This window comes from Bombyx mandarina, chromosome 25 (assembly GCF_030267445.1).
Source record: "Bombyx mandarina strain Sakado chromosome 25, ASM3026744v2".
NCBI lineage: Eukaryota > Metazoa > Arthropoda > Insecta > Lepidoptera > Bombycidae > Bombyx > Bombyx mandarina.
The window spans coordinates 10,352,075-10,373,098 of record NC_143231.1 but is presented as its reverse complement, the minus strand read 5'-3'; the positions used below and the strand labels follow the sequence as shown (position 1 = coordinate 10,373,098).

General features: G+C 37.6%; 1 protein-coding gene and 1 long non-coding RNA gene across 11 annotated transcripts in view; both read right to left on the bottom strand.

The window, feature by feature from the left end:
* Window positions 1-21,024, bottom strand: part of LOC149499891 (uncharacterized) — a 266,141-nt gene that overhangs the window by 177,879 nt on the left and 67,238 nt on the right. The gene's annotated exons all lie outside the window — the stretch shown is intronic.
* Window positions 1-21,024, bottom strand: part of pros (homeobox protein prospero) — a 165,158-nt gene that overhangs the window by 80,433 nt on the left and 63,701 nt on the right. For all 10 annotated transcript variants that reach the window (XM_089738398.1, XM_089738388.1, XM_089738389.1 and 7 more), the window contains one exon: window positions 13,905-13,965. The gene's annotated coding sequence lies outside the window, so the exon portion shown is untranslated. The remainder of the gene's footprint in view (window positions 1-13,904; window positions 13,966-21,024) is intronic.

The following is a 21,024-nucleotide window of genomic DNA, read 5'->3' as shown; positions in this document are numbered from 1 at the left end:
TAAATTAGATGATTTCTTTGGGAATGATTCTACCCCTTCGAGATTCTGGCCGACGGCGCAGGAAATGTGTTGGTTTCCTTTTTATGTTAGTTTGAGCTCAGTTTAACCGGGTCTCGTTTGTGGTTAAATGATTAGTTCATGACATTCATTCAGTCTCGGCAATCCGTGAGTGAACTGTAATTGTTTTATTCACAACCAGTTACCGGATGCTTATAAGTCAGTAAAACGATAAGTTATTTGCATGTTTTTACTGGTGGCAGGACCTCTTGTGAGTCCGCACGGATAGGTACCACCACCCTGCCTATTTCTGCCGTGAAGCAGTAATGCGTTTCGGTTTGAAGGGCGGGGCAGCCTCTGTAACTATACTGAGATCTTAGAACTTATACCTCAAGGTGGGTGGCGCATTTACGTTGTAGATGTCTATGGGCTCCAGTGAACACTTAACACCAGGTGGGCTGTAAGCTCGTCCACACACCTACGCAATAAAAAAAAATTGAGACATGAAAATATCACAACTTTTTCACGAACACAGACGACGTGAAAGCTCTAATGTAGCCAGCCCTACACTGCACCGATATCTTAGGTAAACATACCTCTGTATATATCGTTCACATAGTTACATCACGTTTGCCATTTTACATACATTCAAACATTTATCAGTAAATTTCTAACATGAGTATTAAATTAATCGTGAAAAGTATAATTTTTTTTTTCTCAAAATGCCATCGATCTAACAAGCACAGTTCCTTCCGTCTCTTTAACACTAAGTACGCAGTAACACTGTGTCATTATACAATGTAGCACCTGTGCAGACGGGGAGTTCCCACGGACCGCGGTCCCTTCTCACGAGTTCGATTTACACTTCCTTCCTGCCGTACACTGGCGTCCAAGCTGACACATACCTCAAATAACTAACACTATTATACAATAAGTTTCATTTTTATTTAGGGCTTCAGTTGCGAATTGTCAAATTTAGTCGTTTGGCCCCTCAAGCTCTGCCTACTTAAGATCATAAAACATTCTCGATAATATGAATGGTAACAGTTCCCCTTAAGTGATTCTACAAGTTTGCCGGACAGAAGTAATAAGTAGGGTCTCAACTATTAGTACTTGAACACTAATGTTGAATTTCCCTTTTTTCGATAGTCGTGGTTAGGTTAGGTAAGACTGACGTCGTTGGTCGTCGACTATCGCCTCGACGACCCATCGGTCGGGCGTCCTCGGGGTGGCACCGCGTGTCTGGTTGTAGTGTTGACCGCGGGAACCCCCCTACTCTGACCGGGTTTTGACCCCGGACGGAGATCGGACGCCGGGTGTAAGAGTGCAGGGGAGTCGTTTAGTGGGTGGGCCCTAAATTCCTTGGGCCCGCGGTCTGCTCTCAACACCTGCAGATCGTTGAGTCTCACATACCCCGCGCGCCCCCTCGGCGCGGGGACCTCGTAGGAGGTACGGCCCTCGACCCGGAAAAAAAAAAAAAAGGTAATAGTTATTGTCATTGTTTAAAATGTTTCGGATACTGTTTATTATTGTCAGCTCTCTCGTTCATATCTCGCGTTTACATCTCGTCCTTATATTATTTCCGTATATTTATGTATAAAAATATTTTTAGTTTTTTTTTTAAACTGAATTGGCTGATATTTTAATTTTGAATTTCACGTTTACTTCTATAATATTAATATGATGATGGCTTCGGCCTTGCTGTTACGGTCACAAGAGCGGTTAGTGAACACCCTGTATTAGTTGTTTGTAAGTATTCTCAGTATCTCACGGTAAGGGGCAGTGTAAGTGATACTCGAAGGGTGATTATCGTTTGCTGCCCGATCGCCCTGGGAACGAGCCCTTCCGGTCCGAGGTCGGTGCACACAAACCTTTTTTTGATTATTCGTTCGGAAGACATTCTGGGGTTAAACGCAGGAATAGTGTCTTGAGAATGAGAATGAAAGAATTGGAAATCCAAACTCTTATTTATCACGCCTACACGAGTAATGCCTGCGAAAGATCAATATTGAATATGATGAGTTTTTAATCAATATATCAACTTCAATACGATATGCTTACAATAAGTTTGCATTTTTTTTTATTTTATTTTTTAAATTATTATTGCTTAGTTGGGTGGTCGAGCTCACAGCCCACCTGGTGTTAAGTGGTTACTGTAGCCCATAGACATCTACAAAGTAAATGCACCACCCACCTTGAGATATAAGTTCTAAGGTCTCAAGTTTAGTTACAACGGGTGCCCCACCCTTCAAACCTAAACGCATTACTGTTTCACGGTAGAAATAGGCAGGGTGGTGGTACCTACCCGTGTGGACTCACAAGAGGTCCTACCACCAGTAAATAAGTACTAATTGGTAGGTGAATTTACTATTGGTAGTAATTTAATCTGACATGTCTATTGCTTAGTCTTCAGTCGCAATTGCCTTAAATATAGGGTTTACATTTATTTGCCTTTCTCTCAATCAACAAAGGAATTTTCCAATCTACTTTATCGCAACTTAACTTCAACATAGAATGATTTGAATAGCAAAACTTATACAACTGATAGGGCGTTATAATTTTATTTTGAACACCAAAATCAGTATAAACTATATAGATTGATATTACTAATATTTAAGGAGGATTTTTTTTTTTTATATTCGTCTTTGACTCCGGTTTCTTGACTAAGGAAATGGAAAGTTATTGAACTATTAAAGCAATGCACAAGCTATGAAATTACGGCAATGGTCATTCAACCAGCATCTTACCCCCATAGACACCCTATTATTCCATGGGAACATTAGCTTCCTCAAACATTGTATCGAAGTGTTTGTTCGTCCCGTGGGAGCGTTCGCGTAAAACAATAGCGATCCTTGAAGCGACAAAGGAAAACGTACCTAAGAAAATTACATTGCATTGTTTTCATGCGGCTTCGTTCGGGTTTAATATAATACAAAAAAAACGAGAGAGTTGTGTGTTCCGCTTTCGTACATTTATTGCGTATGCATTTTTTTCTGATGAATAATTTTCTAAGAATATTCCGATCAAGTGTCCAGATTAGCTTCGATTCTAGATTATAGAACACTATTTGTTCTAGAAACAATAATATAGGACTGTAATGATTGTTTTAAATTTATTATTTTTTGCGTTGGACAGTCTATAGATACTACGGGTCACGTGACGAAATTTGAGAACCGCTGAATCAATATACAAATATTATATAGTTCATATAATTATAGAGATTAAAATGTAACACAAATGAAATTTAATTTGATTTGTTTGGATTTTTTTTAAGTTATCATTTATTGACTTTTTTTTTGGGTTATCATTTCACCTTTCCTTTTTACTTATTGCATAAAACAAAATTTTCAAAAAGCAATTATTATTAAAATTACGTACTACGTACGTATTAAATTATGTATACTCGTAGCATACTGATGCTAAAATATTGAGCAACATTAATGACAGTTTAATTAGAAGGTGCCTCTGTAGAGTAACTGAGGCCTATAAAATCAAAGGCAGCTAAATCCAAGTCTATCAAATATACAGATAAACTACAAAAAACGGCCCTAAACACGTCATTACGGATCCTCCCGATCCATCGAAGTACTGACTGCTCTTGCTAGGGCCAGTGTTAGCAACACTCCCGGTTAGAGAAGCTGAAATAACTTTGTTCAGGTAGCTACGATATTCTTTATTTTAAAGCAGATTTATAAAGAATGAGAATATTACTAATAATCTAAATTTTAAATGATAAAACTTCGTTTATTAGTACTTAGTACAGAGTAAAAATAAAATTTTTGAACTGATTTTGTTAGAGATTTAGCTGCATTTGTTATAACATGAAAAGCGTGTCCAACTAACTAAACAAGATAGCGCCATTGTTAATCCATTTTACGACATTAAGGCGTTTAGCTGCCTTTGACTTGATAGGCCTCAATTAAGCTGTGTTAAATATTGTTCGTGTGTATTCAAACTTTCTAAACCTAAAAAAAAGCTATCTCTTTAGGTTTTTTTGTGGTGCGAACGTGATTAATTCCAATTCTGGACGGTAGTTTTGAATTGAATATGCAATTTCGAAAAGGACACATCTCTGAAAATCTAAAATTTTCAAAAAAGAAAAAAAAAACTGATTAATTTTCTAAAGCCGTATAAAATTTAAAATATTAACTTTTGAGATATATTTTAGTGTTAATTAGCAATTGAAAATTACTGGAATTATTATGAAATGGGCGTAGGTAAGCCTGAAAACTACATGTATATGAAAAAACGTATTTGACAAAATATGCGACATGTGCCTTTTTCGAAATTGCATATTCAATTGTTTTGTTTGTTATTCGTGTATTGGCCGTACCGTTCTTAGTTTTATTTAACTAATTATTGTAACGGTCCACCAAGCTGTCGTACTGTACCGGCCGCGAGCATCTGTTGTGTGTGATCGCCGCTTTGTTTCTTATGCCGCTTTTTATAAATATATATTGGATTACACTTTTTTGTTTGGTTTTCATATTTAATTTTTGTTTTCTTCGTCTTATTAAATTCGGTAAATTAAACATCTCAAGGTGAACGTTATGCTGATTGGTATAAAACTCCTTGAAGCTAGACAAGGTTTCCTCCCTAGTCAAGGTATGCATTGTTCGTATAAATTCCTATCTCTGCAGCACGGTGAATCAATGGGTGGCTATTAAGTTCGTCTTTTTTATTTATTTATTGCTTAGTGGTTGAGTTCACGGCCGACCTGCTGTTAAGTGGTCATTAGAGCACATAGAAAACAACAACGCAAGCTTTGCCACACACCTTGAGACATTTTTTTTTATTTTTCCTTACCTATCCTGATAGCCTTGAGAGGCTATTTCAGCTTCGCCTTAACATAGGTGAGCTCACGGGGCTCAAAACTGACGTCGTTGCTAACACGAACTCTAGCAAGAGCCGTGCTTCGCAGAATCTACCATCGGATCGGAAACGCGACCCACTGAGAAGATCCGGCGAGAAACTCAGTGGGCTGTATCTGTGGGTTAATTTACTCGTCGAGCCCTTCGTCGCAAACGACGGTTGAGACATGAGTTCTAAATCTCAGTGTTATAATACTATGAAGTGTTTATTTGTTCAAAGTATTTTTGCTTTTACGAACATGACTTTATACAATTAAAAAAGTAAGATATAGGGGTTGTAAATTAAAGGAATTATTATTGCACGTGTCATGTGTGCGTTTGAATACCATATGCAATGATTCAGCAGTTGTACTTGTAATTAATTCGTTGTTTGAATGAGTTTCATTGGTTGTTTTTTGGTACAAGATGTCGGTAAAGGAAGTGTTTGTGAGAAGCTCAAAGTATTTCTAAGCCTTTTCTTGACATTTTTTATTTTTTTTATTTATTGCTTAGATGGGTGGACGAGCTCACAGCCCACCTGGTGTTAAGTGGTTACTGGAGCCCATAGACATCCACAACGTAAATGCGCCACCCACCTTGAGATATAAGTTCTAAGGTCTCAAGTTACAACGGCTGCCCCACCCTTCAAACCGAAACGCATTACTGCTTCACGGCAGAAATGCAGGGTGGTGGTACCCACCCGCGCGGACTCTCAAGAGGTCCTACCACCAGTATAAAATTATAATTTAAGAATAAATAAACAAATGTAAAAAAATGTTTAATTAGATTGATAGATTGCATAATGACAAACTTTCGACCATAACCACTATCTTCAAGAGCTAGATTCATTTGAAGTATTGCATTGTTTTGTTTTGTTATTGAAATTTTGAAATAAGAATCGAATAAATTCGGTGAACAAAAAAAGGAGAAAATTGTAGTTGACTGATTTATTTTTGCTTAGAAAAGTATTTATATACGGATATGGCGCGCATTTGGCTTTTAAACATTATTTGCAATGTCATTCTCTTCTTATAGGCACCTAAAACTTTGACGAGTCATTGTCGAAATGTCTTTAAAGGAACCACGAAGTTTGAATTCGGAAGTCTTGGGTTGATTGGTTTGCCTTTTGTAGCGCACTTCCGGGTTCCAAATTTAAATTAACGTCTATACGCTTCAACAGATAACAGTCACATCGAATGCATTCGACTTTACTGTCGTTGTTTTAAAATCGAAATTAAAATTTAAAAACAATGTACACTTTCGATGTCTTCAAAATTTATTCGTTCTATTTTGAACTTTGCGCCTGCTTCTGTAAGAACCAATTTTGTTTAATATATGTTATTCGCTGTCAATTTGATGATCTTAGAAATTGAAATTTGTAATCTAATACGACCATTAGGCCGTATGTCTTCCGGTGTGTTTTCGTAATGGCTCGTGCGCACTTAATTGCTTCATTTGTAGCGATAATGTGTTGTCGATGGTTTTATTGTCGTTCTACTCTGATGACGATGGTTTGTTAAAGTAATGATTGATGTGAAAATTTGAATAACCAGTATCAAATGTTACGTTCTTGTCCATTAATCTAACCTATAGACACAGGATCTTCTCAGTGGGTCGCGATTCTGATCTTAAGAATATACGTAAGAAAATTACATTGGGTTGTTTTAATTTAGAGATTTAGATAGACTCTGCGAATCATTACTGTTACTAGGGCTAGTGTTAGCAAATTCTCTCAGGTTGAGCCCGTGAGCTCACCCACCCGTCCGGGCGTAGTTGGAATAGCCTTTTAGACCATATATGGAAAAAAATGTCCATTATTATTTACGTGGCTACACCTACTACATACGAGTATATTTTTAGAGGAATAAAAGTTTACTAGAAACATTTCCGAACAAAACAAACATCAATCGCAATGTCCCGACAACATAACGTAACAAAATAAAAAAAAAACGGAACGCGAATTTAAAAAATTGAATAAAACTCATAGGTAATTTAACGGCTAAACGAATTATTTCGACGCGATATTTAAGCATCGAACGTATGTACAAACGAACACCGGCCGACCAATCGCAGATTTTCTGAATTTGAAAATTCGCTAAAGCCTATAGTATACAGAAAACCAATACTGGGCACGTGTACAGTCTACGCACGGGCTAAGCAAACCGGCTGTACGCACACAAGCGCGGCTCCGGTACTCCCACACACACAATGCAAGATCGCAAATGGGCTAGTCGAATGTATTCGTTCGCCCGCCGGCTCAGGGGATGGGTGAGGAGGCAAAGATGCGTTTTTGTGCAGTACTATGTTCACGAGCAAATATAAGTGCGTAACCGATAAAGTCCTTAATACAGAGTGGGCGGGCGCGCGCCTGTCAATTAATGGCCGCTGCCTCTGTCTGTCTGTCTGCAGTTTAACTTCTGCGAGGGAATGCGTCGTTTGTTTGTACTGAACATAGCTTTACTAGCTTTAAGAGCGACGTTAATTGATGATTTTATTTTGTTTGAGAAACGTCCTAAAAAACTATATCAATTTGAACCTTAACAAAAAAATTATATAATTTACTTTAAAACTAGCGGCGAAGGTTGAATTTCAAGTGTAGGTACGCGTTGAAAGCTCAGGGAATCGGCGTAGGCAGCCGGCGCGATAGGCTCTTAAAAATAAACAACTCGTTATATTTAGTGACAGAAGCAGACGGGTTTGTTCCTCTGAGAGTTAACCACACCTGATTGGCGATGCTCACGGCCCGGTTAACACTTCTTTCAGCGCTTGTAGCCGACGGAATGGAAAGCTAAATAAAAGGCCTGTTACTTCGTCACCAAGGAAAAAAAAAAGTAAAAAGGGCGCGAAAAATCGCTCGACCGGCAGGAATTCGGGCGACGTCATTGTAATGTTACGAAACGTGGCCGTGCTCGCGGACTCGCCGGCTGGAAACTTGGAACTTCTTTTTCTCTTTTTTTTTCTTTCTTTTCCATGACTTCAAAGTAAAAACGAGTTCTCTTCTTTTTTAAACTACCGATTTGTTCGTAGCACACGAAATGTTAATTCCGGAGCGAGACAGAATAAGGACAACGCGACTAGTTTATCGGACTAGATAATACGCTAGTGCGGTTAACCTCAAAACTGTTTAATGGCAAAGTAAGTTGAATTAACCGCACGTCAGCTGACCGCCGCGTCTGCTATAAAATTTATTGTGATTAATCCTTTACACGCGTATATCTGGTGGGTTCGACGATACTTCCGTACACGACACGTATACAAAGCGATACCGGGCAATGTCCACCGCTCTTACGGGACGGACACGAATTCTCACTCACACACGCGAACCTCTAGTTTTACCGCACACTGGTGCTAGTATAAAATTTATAGCGCACACTTTTGCATCGAAGCTATAGCAGCACAGTTCTGTGAAAGGGGGGACGGAGCTGGTCAGCCATTTCGTGTCGACGAGATTTATAACCTCTATGGTGCGTTCGCGCGCTAACTTTATGCGGATACGTTTGCTTTTGACGTTTCTGGTGTTATGGATCTTCTTTAATGTTGCTAGCTCATCGAAATAGTTTTTTTTTGTTTTTGTCTTAATTAAATATGTTCCGAATTTGAATTGATCGACGGAATGTGTAATTCGAAAATTGAAACGTAAAACTTTTGGATGGCGTTACTTCGAAATGCACGGTCAGGCAGGCGGAGGGGGAGCTCGGGGTCAGCCGGCCTGTTTGTCTAGCGCCGCGCTTTCCCATTCAGCGGGTGAATTTTCCGAAGCCCATAGCGCTTCCGACTCCCTTTACCCCCGAGCTTTTCTCATCGTATTTTTATTAACGGAATTATGGTGTCTGAATGAGTGGTGCCTACTTACATTGATTAGGGCGCGCAATATGCATTAAGTATATAGATTTATGTTAGGTATGTTATGATCATTTTTTATACTACAGCTAATAACATTCTAAGTTATACTCTTTTAAAGTACATTAATGGTTAAATGAATTTGTTTAAATGAAAGTTATCTTTCAAACCAATTAATGGGAATAAGATAGCAGATATCAAATATATAGATCTATGCAAAAAATGACCTGTTTATGACAAAAAAAGAAGGCTTGTTTTAAACGCAAATTACGATTATTTATTTGCTTATTACCAATAATGTAATATATTTGTTTTTTTTATTATTATTTGAACCCACGAATCATGGTGAAATTTAAAAAAATATGGCATTCAATAGTCAAATATTAATCACTACTAAATTTCAATATAGAAACAACGAGGCTGATGATGAAGATTAGACTTCATATTATATAAATATAATATGTAATAATATTTGAGTTATTAAAAAAACTCAGTTCACGGTTGAGCACATTCTTTACACTAGCAACCCTTGAATGAAAAAAATAACGAAAATAAAAGAATTCTGTTCTGTATTCAAACATTCGAAAATTCACGTGGCGATATGTAACACGGGCGGCGTCGAAGCGAAGGCTGTGATCTGAAACTCATAACGGACACGTCATGTCTTATCGGCACTAAAGTTGCAGGTTGGGGCAACTAAAGAAGCGAATTTTATTATTGTGAACGACTACATCAGAATTTAGAACCTGGAAGACAATAAAATTTAGATAATTTTAATTTTTTGAAGTTATACTTCTTTAGGCGCGTTATGAAAAATTGATGAGGGTGAAATTTTACGATGCGCGCGCACCGTGACACAAAATTAACAGAATGAAGTTTCCCACTAAATCGCTCATTACAATACGACCGACGTAACTTGGCGAGTCTGAATATAGCCGCAGGTGAACATTCCGAATCGTACCGAGAATTACCGAATTTATACGATGTCAAGAAAAGGGATGTCCAATATGCGTGTTTGAGGATGTTGCTTAATCGATTTTTTTTTCAAATTGATTAAAATTTAAATTAAAAAAAAGAAATACATAAATTTCAACTACTACCTGTACTTCCCACAAAACGTTCAACTACTACCTGTTCATAGATTTAAGAAAACTGTCAAGGAACGTTTGTGCAACAAGGCATATTATAAAGTTAAGGATTTTTTACTAGATGGTACTACGTGGGAATGAGGCGTTCGCTCCTGGCCTTTTCATTTTTCATTATTATTATTATTTATTTGAATTGTATTTTTTTGACTTGTTTTTTCGTATACTGTAAATATGTTTTCTTGTTTAAAAAAAAAAGAAGAAAATAGTTGAGAAAATACAAAAAAAAAAAAAAGCCCGCTGAGTTTGTTTCGCCGGTTCTTCTCAGAACTGTGGCTTTTTTTGGAACCGGTGGTAGAGTTAACATTTTCTTTTACATTTTGACATTCAACAAGTGTGTTTTTGATGACATCCAAGTTGAAATAAATGATTTTGAATTTGAATTTAATAAAAATAAAGTATAACTTTTTACACGCTCCATTTTTTTTAAACGTTTTCCAAACTCATAAATGAAATATAAGATTTCTTTTAAAACTAAAGTCGATTATGAAATCAAAGTATTTAACTAGAGTGTTTCAATCAAATTCAATCGAAACCTGTTGTAAAATTAAAAAACAAACATTGCGAAAAAAAGGCACTGATACAATCTACATTTTCTTTTTAAAAGGCCGACTCGTGGCCCGACACCGAAATCCGCGTTGAATGCACATCGATAAGAACTCACGGCTTTCGGTATTCGATATTCAAAATACTCATGATTAATGTTCGATTGTTGAATCGTTATTGGGTTTCCTGATTTCGACCATGTTCTGTTTTTAAATGATTCTAAAATGAAGCCAGTAGTATGTACCTATTTATTTATTTTTCAACGTAAATAGTAAATAAATAAAAAAATAGACTATTATATCAGACATTTTGTACCGTATGTATTTTGTACCGTATGTACCATGGGGAGTGCTCTGAGGAATTGTTCGAGGTGATACCTTCATCTCGTTTTTACCATCGCACCGCCCGCCACCAGAGTAGAGTTCATCCATACTACCTGGAGCCACTGCGTTCATCGACAGTGCGTTTCCAGAGGTCTTTTTTGCCACGTACCATCCGGCTATGGAATGACCCTCCACGGTGTTTCCCGAGCGCTATGACATGTCCTTCTTCAAACGAAGCTTGTGGAGAGTATTAAGCGGTAGGTAGCGGCTTGGCTCTGCCGCTGGCATTGCTGAAGTCCATGGGCGACAGTAACCACTCACCATCAGGTGGGGCGTATGTTCGTCTGCCTCAAAGGGCAATAAAAAAAAAGACATATTGTAAAAAATACAATTATTCTAAAACTGTGGAAGCTCCCGTTGACTACAGATGATAACGCGGGATATTATATGTTTCCATATCAAGAAAATATGATTTATGTTGAGAACGCTTATTATAATCTCATTTTTAATTAGTTATCGGAATTTTAACTGAAGAAGATCGTAACAATTTTTTTCTCTCGATCTCTTGCTTCACACATATCTCATCAGAAGAGATTTTTTTCCTACCTATGCTGATAGCCTTGATAAAGGCTATTTCAGCTTCGCCATAACATGTAGGTGAGCTCACGGGGCTCAAACCGGAGTGTTGCTAACACTGGCCCTAGCAAGAGCAGTGCTTCGTAGAATCAACCACCGGATTGGAAATGCGACCCACTGTTCAGTTGTACGCAGTATATTATGGTCGGTACAAAATTGTTTCGCTATGGGATACTATTGTCCTATCCATATATTTTTTTAGCTCATCAGATAAACAGAGATGTGATTACCCTATCATAGCTTTAAAAAAATAACCTACCACTAGACAGGTGGTATATCTGCCGCATAATTTTTTCAACGCTCCATTACTAGGGGAAACTTTTGAATAATTCTCGAACGTTTTGACATGTTCGCCACCATACGCATTTACGGTCAACGTTTTTTATTATGTTGGTACCTATTACTGTGTTGATTCATATTTAGATTACGAAAAACAGTTTTTTCACAGCCTATATATTTTTGTATACATAATTAAGTTATAATAATAGTTTAAATTCAAATGGTCGTTTGAAAGGATCGCGGTAGTAGGTCACTAACATTATAGCCCACAGAGCCCCACTGTTGGACGTAGGCTTCACCAAGATTGATCTAATACTCAATCCTGTGCATTCTGTAGATTCTTGCGATTCTGTCCAGTCAATCCACATTCGTAGAGAAAATAAAATATTCAATGAGCAGCCGTTGTACTATAAAAACTGAGATCTTAGAACTAATATTTCAAAGTTAAAAGCTATCTATGGAGGCAGCATATATGACGTTGTAGATATCTATGGGCTCCGGTAACTACTTAAAATCGGGTAGGCGGTGAGCTCGTCAATCAGTCTAAGCAATGAAAAAAAAACTATAAATTTCCACGAAATTAAAGTACCTACGTATAAAATGAATATTTATTTTACCAACTATATTTAATTAAGCGTTCGAATTTCAAACACGAGTTTAATTTTTTTTTTATTTCAGCATATTTTACATGAACCTGGCTTAAAGTTAAAACTATTGCCATAAAGAAAAAAAAGATATTGTTGCGAAATCTAATGTTTGTACCGAAACTCGTAACATTGGTTATTTCGTAAGCGTAGATCACGCCCGTCGGGGAGGGCAGAAGTGCAACTGCCGTCTGATTATTTGAAAATTCATGCGTTGTCCACCCCTGTCCGTCCGCAGACGAAATACGGCTGTACACGAAATTCGAACACTTTTATTCTGCAACCAGTACATTCTGTGTACGTAGGCTTGCAAACCGTACCTACCTATACCTGTTATATCGAGCATATTGAATTCGCGTCCGTCTAACACGAAATACTGATTTTATATTATTTTAGTATAAGCTAATACATTGTTGAAGTTGCTATTGTGCTCTTGATTTTCTGGTAAAAACGATTGTTTTTTGTTTTGACATTATTATTTTCATAGTTTCAATTAACAATATTTCGAATACTGGTGGTAGAGCTGATAGCTGGTGGGCTCTGCCATCAGACCTATTTCTGAAGTGAAGCAATCATGCCAGTTTGAAGAATAGACGCTGTAATACTACTAAAATAACATACTTCAGTGCTAAGTTTTGAGCGAAGCAGCGGAATTCATGTTGCGGTCCATGGACTCCCGAATCAAATTTTAATCAAATATATCCCGCTATAGTTTATTGTATCTGTCAAAAATATCCGGGTATTAAGTCGTAATTGTATCAACATGCTCTTTACAGTGTCAATTTTATATGGTTTAAAAAAAAAGGAAATCCATCTCCAAACATGTTATTTCCAAACATGGTACACAAGACTATAAAACAACTCGAGCTTTAATGAAGCAGAAATTAAATAAAAAACCTTAAAACGCACGCGAACAAAATAGTAAAAGCATTTTAATTATGTCCACTACGATAGGCGAAATCAAAAGTTTTTTTTTGGGTTGAGGCATTGCCGCCTTTTTGGGGGCTTTTCCAACTTTACCGGAATGGAAGGGAAGTGTGCGAAAACTCACTCAGCTTAAAAAAAATTATAACTTAGATGGGTGGACGAGCTCACAGCTTACCTGGTGTTAAATGCTTACCGGAGCCCATAGACATCTACAACGTAAATGCCGCCACCCACCTTGAGATATAAGTTCTAAGATCTCAGTATAGTTACACAAATTAATAATGTGGTAACGAATGTCCAAGCGTTACCTATAATATTCCCATATTAGTTTCCATTCCAGAAAGTTACTCGGAGCAGTTAATCAGTACTGTAAAATTTTTTGACGAACTTGTATTAAATATACGCAAAATGATACCTAAGTTTAAAAACGTTTTAATAATGTCATACGAAAATGCATTGATTTCTTAAATACTCTTTTAAAATCTATTATTTTTGAACTACGCAAATTATGACCCAAAACAATTTCTAAAGATTTTATAATTTGTAACATAAACAATAATCTTTAGCTATTACTTAATTACTCATTTAAACTTTATTATTAAAAAAATATATTTATTATTTCGGAATCTAATGAAGAGGTGGATATTAAATAATACTAGTAAATTAAATGAATTAAAATCGTTTTATTTCAATAATAAAAAAAACAATGTCGCTTACCATTAATGTGATTTTAGACGCTTATCCAATGTAAAACAAGGCTCTGGCCTCCGGGATCGATCTGAAATCAAAAGAAAATGAACTTTAAAATGATTGTTATGAAGTTATATGATTGTTATTTACTGGTGGTAGGACGTGTTGTGAGCACTGGTGGTAGGGTGTGTTGTGATTCCGCACGGGTAGGTACCACCACTCTGCCTATTCCTGCCGTAAAGCAGTAATTCGTTTCGGTTTGAAGGGCGGGGCAGCCGTTTTAACTATACTCAGACCTTAGAACTTATATCTCAAGGTGGGTGGCGTATTTACGTCGTAGATGTCTATGGGCTCCGGTAACCACTTAACACCAGGAGGGCTGTGAGCTCGTCGACCCTATCTATGCAATAAATAAAAAAAAGCTTGATGGAAAAGCTCAAACTGAAAAGCTCTTTTAAAATCATCAGTTTTCATTTATTTGTTGAACACAATCATTTTTTTACCCTATTAATGATTGCAAAGTCGTTTTTAGAGTCTTACAAGTTTAACGCATTCGATAGATACCTCGCGAGCTATCGATCGATTCTCATCCCTAGCTATCGATACGCATCAATAGGGGCGGCCACGTGTGAGACCACCCGGGCTCGGCGCGTGCTGATTATTACTACCGGTTTTTTTTTGTTGTTTTAAAACGAAATGAAAAAGAATGCATCTCTTTTTTGAATTTGATTAATTTACTTTTAAAAATACCTTGATTTTTTTCCTACCTAAGCTGATAGCCTTGAAATGCCATTTCAGCGCAACCTAGTAGGTGAGCTCACGGGGCTCAAACCGGAGTGATGCTAACACTGACCCTAGCAAGAGCAGTGCTTCGCAGAATCTACCACCGGATCAAAAACGCGACCCACTGAGAAGATCCGGCGAGAAACCTTGATGGTTTGCTTGCGATGCAGTGCTTAGAAACCATTTTATTGTGGAATTTATAAGGATGCTACAGATTGTTTTAATTCTTATTTTAATGTTTTCTGATCGTTTTTTTGTTTAAGTGCCTGTGACCTTTTAAATCTTAGTGTACGATTGATTCAGATACTTATAAACAATACGAAACGTTAGCTCCTGATCTATTACACGAGGTTGGCAACCCTATTATTACCCGCTCTTTGATAAAGGCATCCTTACTCGGTTTCAATGAACTCAATTCGAAGGAAACTATATTCTTAGTTGTTAAAAATCCAGTGCGAGTTTGAAACCTGCCCTTATTTCTGGTTAAAATGTTATAATTCGACGTTTTCCTTAGTCGAGTCCAGGAAGGCTCAAACTGAAATTACATATAAGGCTATCAAGGGCATTCAAGTACTCAAAGAAAATTAAAACACGCATTTTGTTCTATTAAGCTCAAATTACATACTCATCAAGATAGAATCAATCTCTAAGTTCTTAAAAAAAATTGATTGCAAAACTGTATTATATTTCTCATAAATCTTACAAACATTGCAAAAGATAATGAAGCAGAAGCTGTGTGACCTGCAAATCTGGTACCGCTATATACGTAGTCTGATCCGTCAGCTCCGAAACCTCTTCCAGCTGTAGCTTGCTTTGAGAGGGGATGATGGTCTGGACACCGCTGGGAAGGCGACTGGTCCATACGGTCTGGATTTTTCGTACGGTCCCGATTTTCCTCGATACGTTATTATGGTCTTTGTACGCAAACTTTAGGCCCACCGCATGGTGAGTGGTTACCGTCGCTCATGCAATACCATCAAGACGCTGCCGACCGTTTAGTACTCTCCAGCTGACTGGAAGCAGGATACGTCATAGCGTTGGAGAAACATTCCAGAGCTAAATGGTACGTGGCAAAAGAAATCTCTGGAAACGCAATGCCGATGAACATAGCGGCTTCAGATAGTATGGAGGACTTGGAATGGTTGGTAGCGATTTGGCTATACCGCTTACCATTAGGTGGGCCGTATGCTCGTCTACCTACAAAGGCAATAAAAAATTGGTATGGACAAACTCTGCTCCGATGGCAGCAGGTGCGATTGTAAAATTGAGATTGAGGAATCGTCTCGAAAAAAATGCTCAAAGCACTTATCCTGTCATGACGCTTCGAATTCTTGCCATAAACATTTATTTCATTGTGCGTGTATCATGTACACGACAATAGCTAAAATAGCTAAATTGAGGAGAGAGCTCGACCTCATGCCTCAAGGTGTTTGTCGGCATTCACGTGGTCTGTGGCCTTCCGAGGACTCGCATTTCCATGTAGACAAAAAATAAATAGTAGTAGTACTAGCTGACCCGGCAGACTTCATCGTGCCTCAATCGATAAATAAAATACCTAAACTTTGGTATAAAATATACTTAAAAAAAACAAAAGGAATCCGTCCGACGGGGGACACATCAAAGGAAAAACAAAATTGTTTGTTTTTGTATAATTCCGAGCATTTTCATATTTTTTCAAACTTTTAAACCTTCTCTGGACTTCCACGAATAATTCAAGACCAAAATTAGCCAAATCGGTCCAGCCGTTCTCGAGTTTTAGCGAGACTAACGAACAGCAATTCATTTTTATTTATATAGATAGATAGGCAATCAATAAAATAGTCCTTTCAACAGTTACTTTCTCTATAGCACGGGCATCTGTCTACCCATCGACGTCAATAGCGTGAACATGATGTCCAGGTGCCTCGTACGCCAACAATTCGGCACATTAAGTGCCTAGTTGTCAGTTTTGTAAGCAGCACTCGAAAACCGGAAGCAGTTCGTAACCTCTTTTGAAACACACATTGATTTATTTCCAATACCCACATTAATTCGCCGGTAAACTTGAATGATATTTTTTTCTTTAAGAATTAATTTAATCTTTTTTTTTTATTGTCCTTAGACGCCTGCAGTTCTCGCATTAGGAGCAGGCAAAGGGAACATGGTAATCATATACTTCAAACTAGTTTTTTTTTATTGCTTAAATAGGTGGACGAGCTTACAGCTCACCTGATGTTAAGTGTCATAGACATCTACAACGTAAATGCGTAAAGTCACCGTAAAATGTAAAAAAAAACTTCACTGCTTATGCTAGAAGATCAGTGTTAAAGCGAATTTATAAATTTATTGTATATACAAATCGGACCTTGATGCGTATGCAAATTGTCAATTAAATTGTCAATTGTTAATCAGACATTTTCAAATCGATGAAAATGACGCACAAAGATTCTGTTACAAACAAACAAACATCCGCAACAGGCTCTTAAAAGCAAGTTAAAAATTAATAGAGACGCGCAGAAAACTCTGTAACCGATTTTATCTGATTTTAATTAACCTAATTCTTTATTAATACTTTTAAAATAAATATCAATTAATCTTTCGTATTGCCTTCACTGTTCGTTATATAAAAATATTCTCCGTAAACGAACGCGTCTCTCGAAGACATTAATCTACTTACAGATGTTTCGTTAATCGATTCAGCACCGAAATTGATACTTAAACGCCAGACAATGGCGGTGCGTGCTTTATTGCCTGTATTGCGGATAAACAGTTGCACAAATCGATTGCAGAACGAAAAAAAAAATCGATTTCTGCGCAGATGTTTTCGTATCGTTTTCTTATATCGATTGAACTTCTGAGCGCGAACGCTTACTTACGGTTGAGTATCTTGTTTTGATTTTTATGTGTTGTTAATTTTAAGCTTATCAATATTTTTGATCGGGTCTATTATTTTTTTTTAAACAAATAGAATTTGCGAAAAGAAGAATAGTTTAGTGATGACGGAGCTCTTACCTTTCTGAATTAACGGGACCTGCTATTTTTAGAAGTAATAGTGGCGATTGAATAATCATAAACTTATCTTTAAAACAAAAACTAAATCCAACTAAAAATTAATAAAATATTAGTTAGCAATACATAAAGATATTCATTGTAAGTTTAATAAATAAAGTGAACACAAAATCTTCTAATAATCAAGAATAGAGCAGGAAATGCTCAAAAGAATCAAATTAATATTTATTCGCCACAACATGCGGGCGTTTGCACCAATTTGAAGGAGCAATTCTTAGAGCCCCTCCAAACACAATAGCTCCTCGAAATTGGTCTACTTCGGTACAAATTACCAGTATAACGCGTCCCGCATCCTTGCGCCCCGCTGTTCGACTCACAGACAGCTTTTTGCGACAGACAAACCAAGGAACGGAAGTCAAGAATGAATACGTCAATCATAATATAAAACTTGACCCAATAAAATTATTCATGACGCACGATGTATACGTAATCACACGTTAGGCATATTATGAGACGCGGTAAACCCTTCACTTAACTCGTCACCAGATCGCGACCTGTCAAAATATGAAAACTTCTCATTAGGGAGCGTCCACACGCCCTCTTGCAAGACGTGTGACGTCAGCAGGAAATGACGTAGGCACAGGTCGGCGTCTTCAATGGAGGACGCACACAGACGCGCGCCCGTGACGCGACGTCTTAGCTTTGTGTTTGTACGTGAATGAACGTACGCATCGTGTTTACGTCGTGATTGTGTCGCTACGGCATGTCGGGCGCTTAGACTGACGGCGAGAGACTAGTGGACAAACAGCACGCTTGATAGACGCGACACGAGACTAATTGAAAGACGTCCGTTATCGTTCCGGACAGGACGACAAATTAACCGTTTCAGTTAGTTTTACTGTCGTCGGCTAATAGCGAAATTCTGCCGGAATGTCTCACTTGACCGCGCTTAAGCTGTACGTACGAGTCTAAAAACCGTTCGTCATTTCCGAATTTTAATGAGCGAACGTTACCGTGAATGACGGGGGCATCGGACCTTGTGCCAAAACCATAATACACGCCACTAAAAACGCTATCAATCATCGAATTTTGAACTTTATTTTGTTGGTTTTACGAGTTTTGACGGGTAGTATTCGGACATTTCGATGAAGTATCGGTATGGAGGGGTGCTCCAGTAGTCCGGGCAGGTGTGAGGCCAGATGTCTTGAACAAATTGCCGTACCATAAGGTACGTGCGGTGTGGACACTCCCTTACCTTTGTGGGACGCTTGGCGTGTGCCAAGTTTTAATTTTATGCTTGATTACGATCCGATGCTGGGGGACGACTAATTAATGGTTAGGAGATGAACGTTGCGGACTTTTGATTTTGTCGCAGTGCATTTGAGTTTGTACATTCTTTATTAAAGCATCAATATATATCTAGACGTGTTTATTACTAATGTTACTAAGGTGTATTTGCACTTTATTAAAGTATACGTACACATACAAAAATACTTAAAATTATTTCGATTACATTATTGTGAGCATTTCCTATTTAGAAGCTGTGAAATCCAAAATTATTCCACCAAACATAATTCAAACTACTTTTACTGTTTAATCTCGCTCAGAATGATCGACGAATACTCGTAATACTACGAAATCGAATTTCGTGACGTCAACATAATGACAATAAAAAAGGGTGCGTGTACGCGGGTGTAAGTACGCGCGTAAGAAGTTATACTTTATTTTTATTAAATTTATTTATTTTTTTTATTTCAATTTTAATCAAATTGAAAAAAAATCGATTAAGCAACATCCTCAAACACGCATATTGGACATCCCTTTTCTTGACATCGTATAAATTCGGTAATTCTCGGTACGGTTCGGAAAGTTCACCTGCGGCTATATTCAGACTCGCCAAGTTACGTCGGTCGTATTGTAAATGAGCCACTTAGTGGGCAACTTCATTTTGTTAATTTTGTGTCACGGTGCGCGCGCATCGTAAAATTTCACTCTCATAAATTTTTCATAACGCGCCTAAAGAAGTATAACTTCAAAAAGTCTATATTAAATGCTAAATATAATTTTAATTATTTCTACGACTCGCGAAAATCAAAAACGAAACTAGAATATTTCGCTGCGTACAGCCAATAAAAGGCACCCGTAATTTTTTTTCATATTTCAATAAATCATCAACAAAACATTCATAGATCGGGTAATGAGTACGGAACGGAAACCGTTGGCTGTCACGTTAATTATACCGGAAGTCGTAGTCATTGCTCCCTCGCGAGATAATGGAGACTCCGCCTAGGTGCGCTACTAATACATTACGCACGTAATATACATTAATTAGATTATTTGCCTAATTATTTCGGCGCGGCTAATTGATATGAAGCCATCAAATAAGGGCTTGTTCGAGCAAATTTGGTGTGCTTCACACCTATAATGTTAGTGCTAGGTTCAATGGAAGAGCTCCTAGCGTGCGGTCAGACAGCTGTAATTTCATTGCAATGAAGATTCCGTTGTAAAGAATTCGGTGAGGACAGTTCCATGTAAGTTGTGTGCTAGAGACATGGATTCGAAGTACCCAACATATTGTGTAATGACTGGTCCACTAATCGAAATGTATAACTGCTTCGTGGTAGAAATATGACTTAGTCGTGGTGGCCTAAAGAATAAGACCTCCGGTGCATTCGTATCTACCGATGCGCCGGTGTTCGAATCCCTCAGGCGGGTACCAATTTTTCTAATGAAATACGTACTTAACAAATGTTCACGATTGACTTCCACGGTGAAGGAATAACATTGTGTAATAAAAATCAAACCCGCAAAATTATAATTTGCGTAATCACTGTTGGTAGGACCTCTTGGGAGTCCGCACGGGTAGGTACCACCACCCCGCCTATTTCTGCCGTGAAGCAGTAATGCGTTTCGGTTCGAAGGGTGGGGTAGCCGTTGTAACTATACTGAGACCTTAGAACTTATATCTCGAGGTGGGTGGCGCGTTTACGTTGTAGATGTCTATGGGCTCCAGTAACCACTTAACACCAGGTGGGCTATGAGCTCGTCCACCCAACTAAGCAAAAAAAAAAAAAAAATATAATTGTAAAACGTAAATATATTTATGGCAAAAGATTATCCGAAAACTATGAAATTAGTTTATAAGCGATGAGTTAAAAAAATGCCGATGAACCTGCTATTGAATTCTTAATCATTTCTGAAAATGTGTAGCTCTTCGATTGAGTCAAAGAAATAGTCAATATTTTACAAAAATATTGCTGACTATAGAACTCTTCCTAGTAATATCGAAAAAAAAAGGGGTGACACGCACCTTTTCTATTTCGGAAACAAACGAAGTGTTGTGTTTATAATACGAAAGAGAGAGAAAGAAAATATA